The sequence below is a fragment of the Hippopotamus amphibius genome, chromosome X (genome assembly GCF_030028045.1).
Source record: "Hippopotamus amphibius kiboko isolate mHipAmp2 chromosome X, mHipAmp2.hap2, whole genome shotgun sequence".
NCBI lineage: Eukaryota > Metazoa > Chordata > Mammalia > Artiodactyla > Hippopotamidae > Hippopotamus > Hippopotamus amphibius.
Genome location: NC_080203.1, coordinates 82,367,965 through 82,381,355, shown reverse-complemented (window position 1 = coordinate 82,381,355; position 13,391 = coordinate 82,367,965).

Here is a 13,391-nt window from a genome sequence, read left to right as displayed (position 1 = left end):
TTTTGTTTCTTCATGAGAAGGTGTGACACTGCCTTTAAATGTTTCTTACTGTGAAACACTCCGAATGTGAGACTGTAGTCAGGGTTGTTTCTGGTGGTTTGATAATGGCTTGCATGCTGCTTTCTGGCTTTGTGTCTCTGTCCTAGTTGATCAAAACTTCATCTCAGTGTTTCTCTTCAGTTAACCACAGTTCACATTCATCGCCTATTCTATGATTTTTCTACCCCCCAGCATACTGAGGTGTAAAAGTATTTTCTGTCAGGTAGGTCTGTAAAGAGTGAAGTGTTTGCTATTTCATACAAACACCATTTCATACTTTCAACTTCTTGGACCTTCTAAATCTGTCCCGTATCTAAATCAGGGTATTTGACAATCTTAGATGACTCTACTGCCTTTGTGCCAGTTAGTTCATCTTCCTACCAAAACCGTCAATGGCACCACAGTATCCACTAGCTGCACAATGTACAGAGAAGCACAAGATTAATCTTGTCAGCTGCAATTCATCTGGAATGTGTTCATGTTTAGTACTCAAAAAATTGCAAGCTCCTCCAAATACAAGAGATATTTTTAAGGCAGCATATGTATTTCTTATTTCCTAAAAACAATTATCATTCTTCTCATAAAATGTGTATGAATCAAAGCGGCTAGGAGCAATGCCTCAAATAACCAGAAATGACCTTCTGTTGATACAAATTGTATCTCTTTTTTTTCCTGATTATATAAAACAAATGTACAAAACTCATCTTAAACTAGGTTTGGTACTGACTTTTCACTATGATGTTTGTGGCACTGTGTGTCACAAGGGAGTAGCCCAGGGGTCACAAGGGAACTTTTCAGGGGTCACAAGACAATTTTTCAAGGCCTCTTTATTACTATGTGCAACAGCTATTGTGCATACGGTATCAAGCATTATATTGCATTGTTTCTCTTTAGCCTATTAAATTTGATATGTCCTTGCAAAAGAGACTTTGTGTAAAAAAAGTGTCAGTGTTAGTGGTTCATCTGCAAGAATCTATAAATGGAACTGGGGACTTCCCTGGTGGTCCAGTGGGTTAGACTCCACGTTCCCAAGGCAGGGAGCCTGGTTTGATCCCTGGTCGGGGAACTAGATCCTGCATGCATGGCACAACTAAGAGTTCGCATACCACAACTAAGAAGTCTGCATGCCGCAACTAAGAGTTCTCATACCGCAACTGAGTCCACATGCTGCAACTAAGAAGTCTATGTGCCACAACTAAAGATCCTGCATGCTGCAATGAATATCCTGTGTGCTGCAACTAACACCTGGCGCAGCCTAAATAAATAAATGGAGCTGTGTACAATTATGAATGCATAAATCAGGTTTGTTTATATTGAGGTCCGCACACTTTTTGCATTTTTTATTTTGTCTGCAGTTATAAAACAGCAAATACAAAGAAACACTGGAACCCCTTTGGTTCCCTTGATAATAAAATCAAGCTTCTTTCCTGGGGCCAAGTGTGTGTCTTTCAGGATACTTACCTCCAAGCACTAAGCAGGGGTTACTACACAGTGTTTTGTGTGGTTTTCAAGAAGTATATTTTGCAAGAAGTGCTTTGTAATTTTAATTCTTTCACTGAGTTTCTGAACTCATAGCAATTGTGTGCTTGTTCAGGCCTTAGATTTTGTAGATTTTGTGATTTTTTTTTCTTTTTGTGATTTTGTTGTTTATTTTTATTTCAACCTGAAGAAGTGTGACTCTGGAGTGGCATGGTCAATCCTGGGCACCATTTCTGTAACAGCTCAAATGAAAAGGAGCCTTTTCAAAGGTAACATACAGCCATTGCACTCTCTCTTAAGGTGCAGGAAATGGAAGGGAGGATGATAGATGCCTTATGGAAATGGTATACAAAACTTTTCTTCTAAGTAATTATATATATATATACTCTCTCTCTCTCTTCCCCTCTCTCTCTTTCCCTCTCTCTCTCTCTTTCTCTGTTAGTTTCAAGGAGAATATTTCTAAATCCACTGTTTCTACTTTAGAATACATTATCTTTATACAGTAATTCAAACACTGATATCCATTAACCTTTGGCACTGGGTTTTCTTCTAATATAGAAGAGTTTATTTTGAGATGCGCTCAGTTACTGTTCTATCTATGCTTTAATATGGAACTTTGTATAAACACCCTTTTTGAGGGTCATCAATTTCAATACATTTTATTTAACTCTGTGAACCAGGTCTGGAACTGCACAGGGAAAGTAATGTCAAGCTGTCCAAAGAGCCCTGCTCAGGTGTCCTCCCAGCCCTTCTCTGCCTTCCCCTAGTTTGCTTCTCCTCAGGTCTGACACTGAGGTGTGCACAATCTTCAGCTGAAATGGCACTACACTTAGTTCTCATCAGAAACCAAGCCAGTATATTTTGGGAACCTGCTTGTCTAAATAGTCGATGCCAAAAGACTCAGCATATTCCATATCTATCATAGTGTAGCTAGCTATATACATAGGCAGATTGACTACTTTTAGTCCTGGTTTGTGTATCATTGAGCTATAGTAGTTTGTGTTATCCATTTGCAGGGTTAAATTATACTGTATAATGGCTGTAAATTTTTATAAAATATCTTTGGGTTCAGATTCTAAAAAATTAGACTTCTGTCCTTGGGATTTGCATCTTGAGATAAGCTATAAGGGGAGGGATCTCCCCAAATGAGTTCATTTGAATTTTGTCACAGTAAACATATGCCCTCTAATTTTTGTATACTAACACAGCTATAAGTGCTAATCAATCAGTGTTTCCCACAGGGCTGGGCTGGACCAGGCCTTCACTGGTGGGTCAGAACCTGGTGGAGGGCTCAGGGCTCGGGTTTATTTCTGTAAACAATCATTTCCCCCTTGAATAGCCTCAGGGCTACAGAGACACCGTCTGCTAAGCCTTAGCCAGAATATCAGAGCTAGAAGCAGTCTGGCACCCCCCTACAATTCACAGAGAAGCCACACAGGGAGGGCTCAGCTGCATGGACTCCATCAAGTTATAGGTATGAGAACCTAGCCGCCAAGACCTGAGGAGATTCAAATGAGGCTGAGCAGGGAGTTAATGGTAAAGCCAGGACTGGAGCCCCAAGCCTCATTGCTTTCAGGCCAGTGAGCCCTTTATCACAGTGGTGTCTGCTCTTCCCTTAGGCCTCTCTGGAACCTCATTCTCATTTCTGACCCCCTCCCCAGGGGGGCAGGCCAGTCTCATTCTGAAGGCAGAGGTGGACACAGTGGCTGCAGGGGGGCCCAGCCTAGGAGCCTTTGGAAGGGGCTAGTATTCATGAATCTGAGAGAGTATCTCTTTTTTTTCTTTTATCATCCTTCTTAGGACTAAGAGTGCTCATCTCTACCCATCCTTTTCCTCTTCTGTCTCTTTACTCCTGCTGCCTCCTCTCACATTTCTCAGACATACATGCATCAAATTCTTACTGAGTACCAAATAGGGGCTTGGCCTATACTGGGCTAGAGAGAGACTGAAGAGGAGAAAACAGTTCCTGTCTTCTGGAACTTGCACTATAGTGAGGGAATGGAACAGCCTTGAAGAATGAATTCATTCTCTTTCTTAGAGGGCAGTGACAGTTTTAGGACAGGGGAAGTGTTAAAAATAATTAGAATTCCAAGAAGGAACAATTCAATGTCCAATGCTTCTCCTTAATCATAGGTGGAAAATCAAAGAGTCTGACCATATCCCTCCCTCTCTAGTTTACCTCTCTGGCCTCAGGACCTCCCATGATCTTCACTTAACCCATATTGTAATTATTCTGGATCCTTCACTGGTGCCCCAACATGCCATAGTCTTTCTTATTCCCCTCCAGACTTTTACCTTCCTTCTACTCTTTGTTCTGACTAGTAAACGCTTGCCTTTGAAGACTCACTGCTAAAGTCACCTCCTCTATTAAGCAGCCCCATCTCCTTGTCCAGACATTATTAGTCCTCCCCCGCCCCGCCCCGCCCCCCCCCCCCCCCCCCCCCGGGGCCTTGCAGGCACCTTGAACAATACCTCTATTTTAGCACTTGTTACTCTGTTACAATCATGTTGGCATGCAGACCCCATACAAAACAGGAAGTTCCTCAGGGGAAGGAACAATGTTCTTCATCTCTGATGAATTATCTGCTATCAGAAGGGATGATACTCTCAGTAGTTGTTGAATAGCAATATAATCAGTGCTCCCTTCCCTTGATGCCCAACCCTGTTCCTCAGTTAAATGTGTGCAGGTCAAAAACTATTTCTAATCAGTCTCTGGTCTATAGTCAGAAGAAAAAGGTGCAAGGGCACTGGGCTAAGGTGGCTTCCTGGTCTGCCCTACCCTACCCTCCTCCCTTACCTTCTACCCCCAGCTCCTACCATTTAAAACAGCCCTTCCCAGAGACCTGGCTTCACAAATCCCAGGTTTCAGGAGGACTCCAGACAACAGTGACCCTTGGTTCTTACTCTCTATGGACCTGGACTAGAAATGGGCTCCAGTAGCCTGCTTCTCATCTTTAGGTCAGTCTTTGAGGGCCAGGGGAAAGCACTTTGTCCTAGGTTATAGGGAGACCTAAGTCCTGAGTTCAAGGCCTGCCAACTGTGCCATTAACCCACACCACTTACAAGTAAAAAGCATGAAAAGCTTTAGAGAGCAATTTTGTTACCAAGTCTAAGCTCACTCTGCTCATTGCAGGAAAAGATAATAAATTGAAGACGAGGTGTTGAGGCAAGGAATATGACTTTATTCAGAAAGCCAGCAGACCAAGAAGATGGCAGACTAGTGTCTCAAAGTAACCATCTTATCAGGATTTGGATGCCAGTTTCTTTTATAGCACAGAGAGGGGGAGGAGATGAGGAAGTAAAGTAAAAAGGCCATAAGATTTGCAAATATCCCCTGGAATGGCCAGCCTCAGGGAGGGGATGTGTTAGTTTCTTCTTTCTTGCAGCCATCCACAGGTGGACAGGGTCAGGATGCTTCCCTGAACAAAGGCACTTTCGTTTAACATTCAGGCAGAGGGGCAGGATTCCCCAAGGCAGGCCATTATGTATAGACAGTATCCTTTTAATGAACAAAAGCAACCGGAAGCAAAGGTTAAAGTAAAAGAAACAGATTCAACATGGAGTCAGATTTGTTTCTTCCTGGTTACAATTCCCCACTGCTAATGTCCATTCCAGAATCTTGTGGAAAGAGAGGTTGATGACCGTTCTAATTGCTTTGTCAGATGGATCTTTCCAGGAGTGTCCACCATTGGTGCCAGTGTTCCAAATGTTTCTTTTGTTCCTCTCTGGAAAGTGTCTCCTTTACACCTGTAGATTAAAAAAAATACATATTCACAACCTAAAAATTGAGAGTTATGATTTATTCGGTGCAAATTTTGAGAGCTTCAAGCCTGGGAGGCAGCATCTCAAGTTAAGGAATTTAGTGCTTTTCTATGTATGGGAGGATGCAAGAGTCTGGGCTCACTGAAATCACTCCCTTGATATGCATCTCAGCTATCTCAGGCCTGTAGCCTGTATTCTCATATCCTGAGTTTCCTCAGGACTCACCAGCTCACATTGGAGGGCTGCAATCACTAATGTGGCAGGAAATATTCCATTTCTCAGATCCTCTCCCCTTGGTCAGGATTTTGACCAATATTTGGGAGACATTTCATGATCAAATTTTGTCCCATGGCTCTGGGAGGCTCATCCCAGATCAGGCGAAAATTCTTGATGTGCTACTCCAGTTGCTAGTTTTTGAATTAGGCCGTATTGGTAATTAAAGATTTTCTGGATCCTCTGTCTAATTATGATCCAGGAGACATTTTCCCATGTTGCTTCTTCCCATACCTAGAATCACACTATTACAATCATTTTATGTTATAAATGTTACTTCCTCAAGATCTTAGCCATAGAAGTTTTGTTGGAGGCCTGGTTAAACACTGGGTACTATAAGAGACAATAATCTTATAAAATAGACAGGATATAAGTAATGTAGCTAGTAACATTGACAAAGACATAGTGCAGCAGGGAGACACAAAGCACAAATAATTTGGAAACAAAGAACAATGATTATTGTAACTATAATCCAAAGTTACTATAACTGATTTAATGAGCCATTCACAGTTTCACTATACTGGCTGTGTGTACTTAGACATGCATGGCTTAATATTTGAGACAAGCCTATGCTACTGACAGGATCAACCTGATAGAGAGAAAAAAGATAAATGTTTCAGTTCTGCTTACAAAGGTAAAATTTACCAAATTACTGTAAGTCATAATTAGCTTAATGGCAAGGTTTTCTTTACATCTGGAAAACACAGATTTAAACCAGTCATTTTTCAGATAGAAAACATAAAAATTATAACCATAGTCACCAGTTCACTCAGTCCTATTTAACTAATCCTCCTTTTTGTTAACAGCTTTATGAAGCCATAAGTTTTCCCATTAGAATTCTTACCCAGTACAGCATTATGGTCTGAAATCCAGAAACTTGTATTTAGCCAAAGGTCCTTTTTATAAATTTTCTTGAAGAGGAAGCATTTTTGCAAAGGCATCAGAGTGAAATCATAACTGTCTATAATGACAAAAGACTCAAGAAGGCACATTTGAATCTGCTTATAATGCAATTGATAAAGTAACTTGGTTACTGCTGTGACATGCAACACTTTCAGATAATAACTAGAATTATGACTAATAACATTTTACCAGGACATATCAAATTTTAGGAACTCCATATAATCTCTAGAATACCTGTATCATTTGCCATACACTATAACCTAAGAAGATTTATTACTTATTTGACAACACTTCCCATGTAATTCAACATACCAAGTAAACCTAATTAGGTAATATCTCTCTTTGGGGTGTTTCAGGGGCCCTTTGAAGCAACCCAAAGTTAGCTAGAGATCAAAGGAATTTTATTATAATTTTTTTTTGCTATTAACCCATTTTTTTATTTTATTAACTGTTTATTTATGTTTTGGGCCTTCATTGCTGCATGTGGGCTTTCTCTAGTTGTGGTGAGAGGGGTCTACTCTTCATTGCAGAGCACAGGCTCTAGGCATGCCAGATTTAGTAGTTGCAGCACAGGGGCTCAGTAATTGTGGTTCATGGGCTTAGCTGTTCCTCAGCATGCGGGATCTTCCTGGGTCAGGGATGGAACCCAAGTCCTGCACTGGCAGGCAGATTCTTAACCACTGTGCCACCAAAGAAGTTCCACTATTAACCCATTTTATATCCATTCAGTAAGTCTCTGTCTTTTGGTTGGTGCATTTAGTCCATTTACATTCAAGGTAATTATCGATATGTATGTTCCTATTACCATTTTCTTAATTGTTTTGTTTTTGTTTTTGTAGATCATTTTCTTCTCTTGTGTTTCCCACTTAGAGAAGTTCCTTTAGCATTTGTTGTAGGGCTGGTTTGGTGGAGCTGAATTCTCTTAGCTGTTACTTGTCTGTAAAGCTTTTGAATTCTCCATCGAATCTGAATGAGATCCTTGCTGAGTGGAGTATTCTTGGTTGTAGGTTCTTCCCTTTCATCACTTTAAATATATTGTGCCACTCCCTTCTGGCTTGCAGAGTTTCTGCTGAGAAATCAGCTGTTAACATTATGGGAGTTCCCTTGTATGTTATTTTTCATTTTTCCCTTGTTGCTTTTAATACTTTTTTGTCTTTAATTTTTGTCAATTTGACTGCTGTGTATCTTGGTGTGTTTCTTCATGGGTTTATCCTGTCTGGGACTCTCTGCACTTCTTAGACTTGGGTGGCTATTTCCTTTCCCATGTTAGGGAAGTTTTTGACTATAATCTCTTCCAATATTTTCTTGGGTCATTGCTCTTTCTCTTCTCCTTCTGGGACCACTTTAATGCACATGTTGGTGCATTTAACATTGTCCTAGAGGTCTCTTAGGCTGTCTTCATTTCTTTTCATTCTTTTTTCTTTATTCTTTTCTGCATCCGTGATTTTCACCATTCTGTCTTCCAGACCACTTATTCGTTCTTCTGCCTCAATTAATCTGCTATTGGTTGCTTCCACTGTATTTTTCATTTCAGTTATTGTATTGCTTATCTCTGTTTGTTTGTTCTTTAATTCTTCTAGGTCTTTGGTAAACTTTTCTTGCATCTTTTCAATCTTTGCATCCAGTCTTTTTTCAAAGTCCTGTATCATCTTCACCATCATTATTCTGAATTCTTTTTCTGGAAGGTTGCCTATCTCCACTTCATTTAGCTGTTTTTCTGGGGTTTGATCTTGTCCCTTCATCTGGTACAAAGTCCTCTGCCTTTTCATTTTCCCTATCTTTCTGTGGCTGTGGTTTTCAGTTCCACAGAATGAAATACTGCTGATACTGCTTGATACTGCTGTCTGCCCTCTTGTGGAGGATGCTATCTAAGAGGCTTGTGCATGCTTCCTGATGGGAGGGACTGGTGGTTGGTAGGGTTGGGTGTTGCTTTGGTAGGTGGAGCTCAGTAAAACTTTAATCTGCTTGTCTGCCAATGGGTGGTGTTGCATTCCCACCCTGTTGGTTGTTTGGACTGAGGTGACCCAGCACTGGAGCTTACAGTCTCTTTGGAGGGGCTAGTTGTGGACTCCAGGAGGGCTCACATCAATGAGTATTTCCTAGAACTTCTGCTGCCAGTGTCCTTGTCCCCAAGGTGAGAGACAGCCACCCCCACCTCTGCAGGTGACCCCCCAACACTAGCAGGTAGATCTGGTTCAGTCTCCTATGGGGTCACTGCTCCCTCCCCCTGGGTCCTGGTGCACACACTACTTTTTGTGTGTCCTCCAAGAGTGGAGTCTCTGTTTCCCTCAGTCCTGTGGAGCTCCTGCAATCAAATCCCACTGGCCTTCAAATTCTGATTCTCTGGGGATTCCTCCTCCCATTGTCAGGCCCCACGGTTGGGAAGCCTGACATGTGGCTCAGAACCTTTACTCCAGTGGGTGGACTTCTGTGGTATAATTGTTCTCCAGTTTGTGAGTCACCCACCCAACAGTTATGGGATTTGATTTTATCGCTATTGTGCCCCTCCTATGGTCTCATTGTGGCTTCTCCTTGTCTCTTGATGTGGGGTGTCTTTTTTGGTGAGTTCCAGTGTCTTTCTGTTAATGATTGTTCAGCAGGTAGTTGTAATTCCAGTGCTCTTGCAAGAGGGAGTGAGCACACCTCCTTCTACTCCACCATCTTGAACCATCTTCTATTATAATTTGATTTGGGAAGTTTTGTCAAAAAATATCAAAAGGGTTTAAAACAGTCAGATATCGTAGGTCACTGTGAAACAATAGTTATTCACTTAGCCAAAGTAAAAATAAAAGTTTTCAAAAGCATATGTAGATCACTTAAAAGGTAAAAAAAACTTAAAATCTGTTATCAAAGGCTGTTGAAAATCTTAAGAAACCCTGTCTTCTTAACAGAGAGAAAAACCAAATTCAAGATTTGGACCAGCTTACTTTTAAAATTCATTTACTCAAACTTATTTTAAACTTAGTCAATCCCGACCATGTACAAAACTCTTTTCTCAGATCCACTTTCCATAAATCTCCCATCACTTAACTTATTTTAGCATAATTCTAACTTTCAAGTTGTCAAATATCTGGAGAGATTCATTTTAGATAGACATTCCTAAAAGATAATTATTTTAAAAAGTTCACCTAAAGCTCTTATCTCATTTGCATTTTCTTTCCTTGCTGACAAATTTGCAACAGATGTAACAAGATCTTATTTAGTTTATATTAAACCTAGGCACAATAAAAGTATTATACTTAATGTTGATGACTCTAACGTCTATATTAATTAGATAAACAAACATTAATACCAGGTATTAATTTAATACTGAATATTTCTCAGTTCATGTGAACCTGAAACTCATTTACCTTAATTTTTCTTGGATTTAGTATTGTTTGGTTTATAAGCACATACTCTCCTTTAAGCCAATTAAATAGAGCTCATCCACAAATCAACCTCAGCAATGGCATCCAAAGAAAAAGACACATACAAGGACACAGCAAACAGAGAGACATCATAGTTCTCATTTCAAAATTTCAGCCCTGAGTCAAGTACAACAATGTAAAACCCATCAGTTTACAAAAAGAGGTTGAATTAAAATTAGTTTCTGGCAGATGAAACAAATCAAGCTCACCTGTCTTGATGGCTGGATTATTATAGAAAAAGACACTTAGGTTTTTTATTTGTCCTTGACAAGTCAATTTCTAAATTATTTTACCCTCTTTTAAAAGTTTGCATTTTAAAAAGATGGCAGAGATGAGGGTTCCTGAGAAGACCAGATAGGACATTTACATCTCAAAATACAGGCAAGTTTTTCCAAGGATGACTTTGCTTCCCCTTTGTTTAATATTTATAAGCCTCTTAAGATAAATAGGGAAGGTTTTGGAAGTGGTATCTATTAGAAAATCAATCAACTTGTTCCCCACTGTCAAAGTTACCCAGGGCTCCTGTAGGGAAATAAGAATCAGATGCCTTGAGTTTAAGGGAGTCCCCAGCCTCTTATAGGATGTTGGTGCAAGGGAGATTGCCCTGCTGCAGAAGTGGTTCCTGATCCAAATTGGGTGCCCTGTCAGGTCTTAGGTGGTAATACTAAATCAGGCTCCTGTGCTCCAGGGGTTGGCATAGAAACTTCTATTTGATACCCATGGGTAGGGGAAATGGCAGGCAGTGAATATGATGGCAGCATGGGGGTGGGGGTAGTTGGAACAACTCATAGTGCAGCCTGCTCTTTTGGAAAACACTTCTAACTGTGAGATCATATAGTAACTGAGTGAGCCATTCAGGGGTCATTGCTCTTCTGATCTTAAATATTGGGTCCACACCCTACTACAACAGTACATCATGTCTTTTTTAATCATAAGCTCATGGCTATGTTTTGCCCGTTTGTCTAATATACACCCCAAAGGGCTCTCCTTCAGGATTGATGGAGTAGTTCCCATTTTTTAAGGTTGATGACACCAAAACACAAAAGGTACAAATAAATTCCAACACAAAAGGCCCAAACAAATTCTAGCATTGATGCACACAAAACCAAAACCAAAACCAACAAACCAGTTTCGAATCAGGTAGACTTATCCTGCAAAATCAATGAACTAGTTCCCAAATTGGATAGACTTTCCCTACAAAACCAATGAGCTAGTTCCCAATGAACCAATTGCAAATCAGGTAGAGTCCAACAACAATCCCCCCCTCCAACAAGGTACCCCAATCAAACAAACAGGCTTATCCCATAATGTAAAAGTCCAAATTGAGAGGGGAATATGTTCCCAGTGTGCACACCAGAGCAACTTACCCTACAAAATCGAGTCCATTGACTTGCAACACAAAAGGATACACAAAACCACAACAAGACCAAGACCAAGACCAAAACAAATGAACTGGTTCCTGAATTGGGTAGACTTAACCTATAAAATCGAGTCTGTGGACTCATAGAAGTTGGTCAGTTCCTTACTTCAACTGCCAAGTGCTGGAGTAGCCAGTGCTGCTTCAGGGAATTTTGAAGGGAAGATCCTCAGGACAAATGGTCCTGGTAGCTGCTAGGGTCTTGCCCCAATGTTCCCTGATGAGGGCTGGCTAGCCACTAGCAGCAACACTCCTGGCTGGCTAAGCCAAATTGTTACTGAGTCCAAACTCAGTCTGATCGCTGCACAACAGGCCAATAAATTGGAGATGAGGTGTTGAGGCAAGGAATATGACTTTATTGAAAGCTGGCAGACCAAGAAGGTGGCAGACTAATGTCTCAAAAAAACCGTCTTATCAGGATTTGGATGCCAGTTTCTTTTCTAGAACAGAGAGAGGGAGGAGATGAGGAAGTAAAGTAAAAAGGCCATAAGATTTGCAAATATCCCCTGGAATGGCCAGCCTTGGGGAGGGGATGTGTTAATTTCTTCTTTCTTGCAGCCATCCACATGTGGAGAGGGTCAGGGTGTTTCCCTAACAGAGGCACTTTCATTTAACATTCAGGCAGAGGGACAGTGTTCCCCAAGGCAGGCCATTGTGTATAGATAATATCCTTTTAGTGAACAAAAGCAACGGGAAGCAAAGGTTAAAGTAAAAGAAACAGATTCAACATGGAGCCAGATTTGGCTCTTCCCTGTTACAGTTTCAGGTCTATTATCTTTTTTGATCCTTACAAGCCCATGAGGCAAATATCCTCCTTCACAGCTGAAGAAACTGTGGCATGATTTGTCCAAGGTTGTTCTCATTAACTGCTGGAGCTTGCCTGGAACATAGGTCTTTGGGTAGCTTTTTCCTCTATACCAGAGCATCTCAAGCTTTAGTATGCATCAGAATCATCTGAAGGACTTGTTATACCAGATTGCTGGCCACCCTCAACCTTTCTGATCCAGGTCAGGAGTGGGGTTCAATAATTTTCATGTCTAACATATACCCAGGTGATGCTATTACAAGAAACTAGGATCTACACCAAGCTGCTAACTTGTTCTGTGTCCTTAGGCAAATCCCTTCCCTTTTTCTCTGCCTTAGTGTCTCAGTGTGTAAGATGAGGGGGGCTAGACTAGAACTATATTTCCAAACTTTTTTTAGCAGCAAAGCCCAATGTGAAAAACAAAATCTTATATACAATACCAATACATAAACAATAGATAAAAATCCAGGCTGCTCAGGACATGGAAGCAACCTAAATGTCCATAGACAGATGAATGAATAAAGAATATGTGGCACATATATACAATGGAATATTACTCAGCAATAAAAAGGAATGAAATTGAGTTATTTGTAGTGAGGTGGATGGACCTAGAGTCTGTCACACAGAGTGAAGTAAGCCAGAAAGAGAAGAACAAATACCATATGCTAACACATATATGTGGAATCTAAAAAAATGGTATTGATGAACTCAGTGGTAGAGGAAGAATAAAAACACAGAGGTAGAAAACAGACTTGAGGACATGGGGAGGTGGGGAAGGAAAAGCTGGAACAAAGTGAAAAAGTAGTATTGACATTTATATACTACCAAATGTAAAATAGATAGCTGGTGGGAAGCAACTGCATAACACAAGGTGATCAACTTGATGATTGCTGATGACCTAGAGGGGTGGGATAAGGAGGAAGGGAGGGAGGTTCAAGAGGGAGGGGATATGGGGATATATGTATAAATACAGCTGATTTGCTTTGTTGTACAATGGAAACTGGCACAACAGTGTAAACCTATTATACTCCAATAAAGATAAAAAAAAAAAAAAAAATCCAGGCTGCTTTAGAGAAGTGCTGGAGAGGAACCAAGAGTTTGCAACACCCATATCTTCATAGAGCAGATGCTGAGGCTGCATCCCAGAATACACATTTGCAAATCCCTTGACTAGATGCGGCCTAGATGCTCCTTGAGGTCTCTGTCAGATCTGACATTCCTGGATGCTAAGACAGCATTTGGCAGGAGGGAAGAGTTGGAGGGAAAGTGACTTTGCATTAACCTGTGCAGGAGACTGCTATGCCCA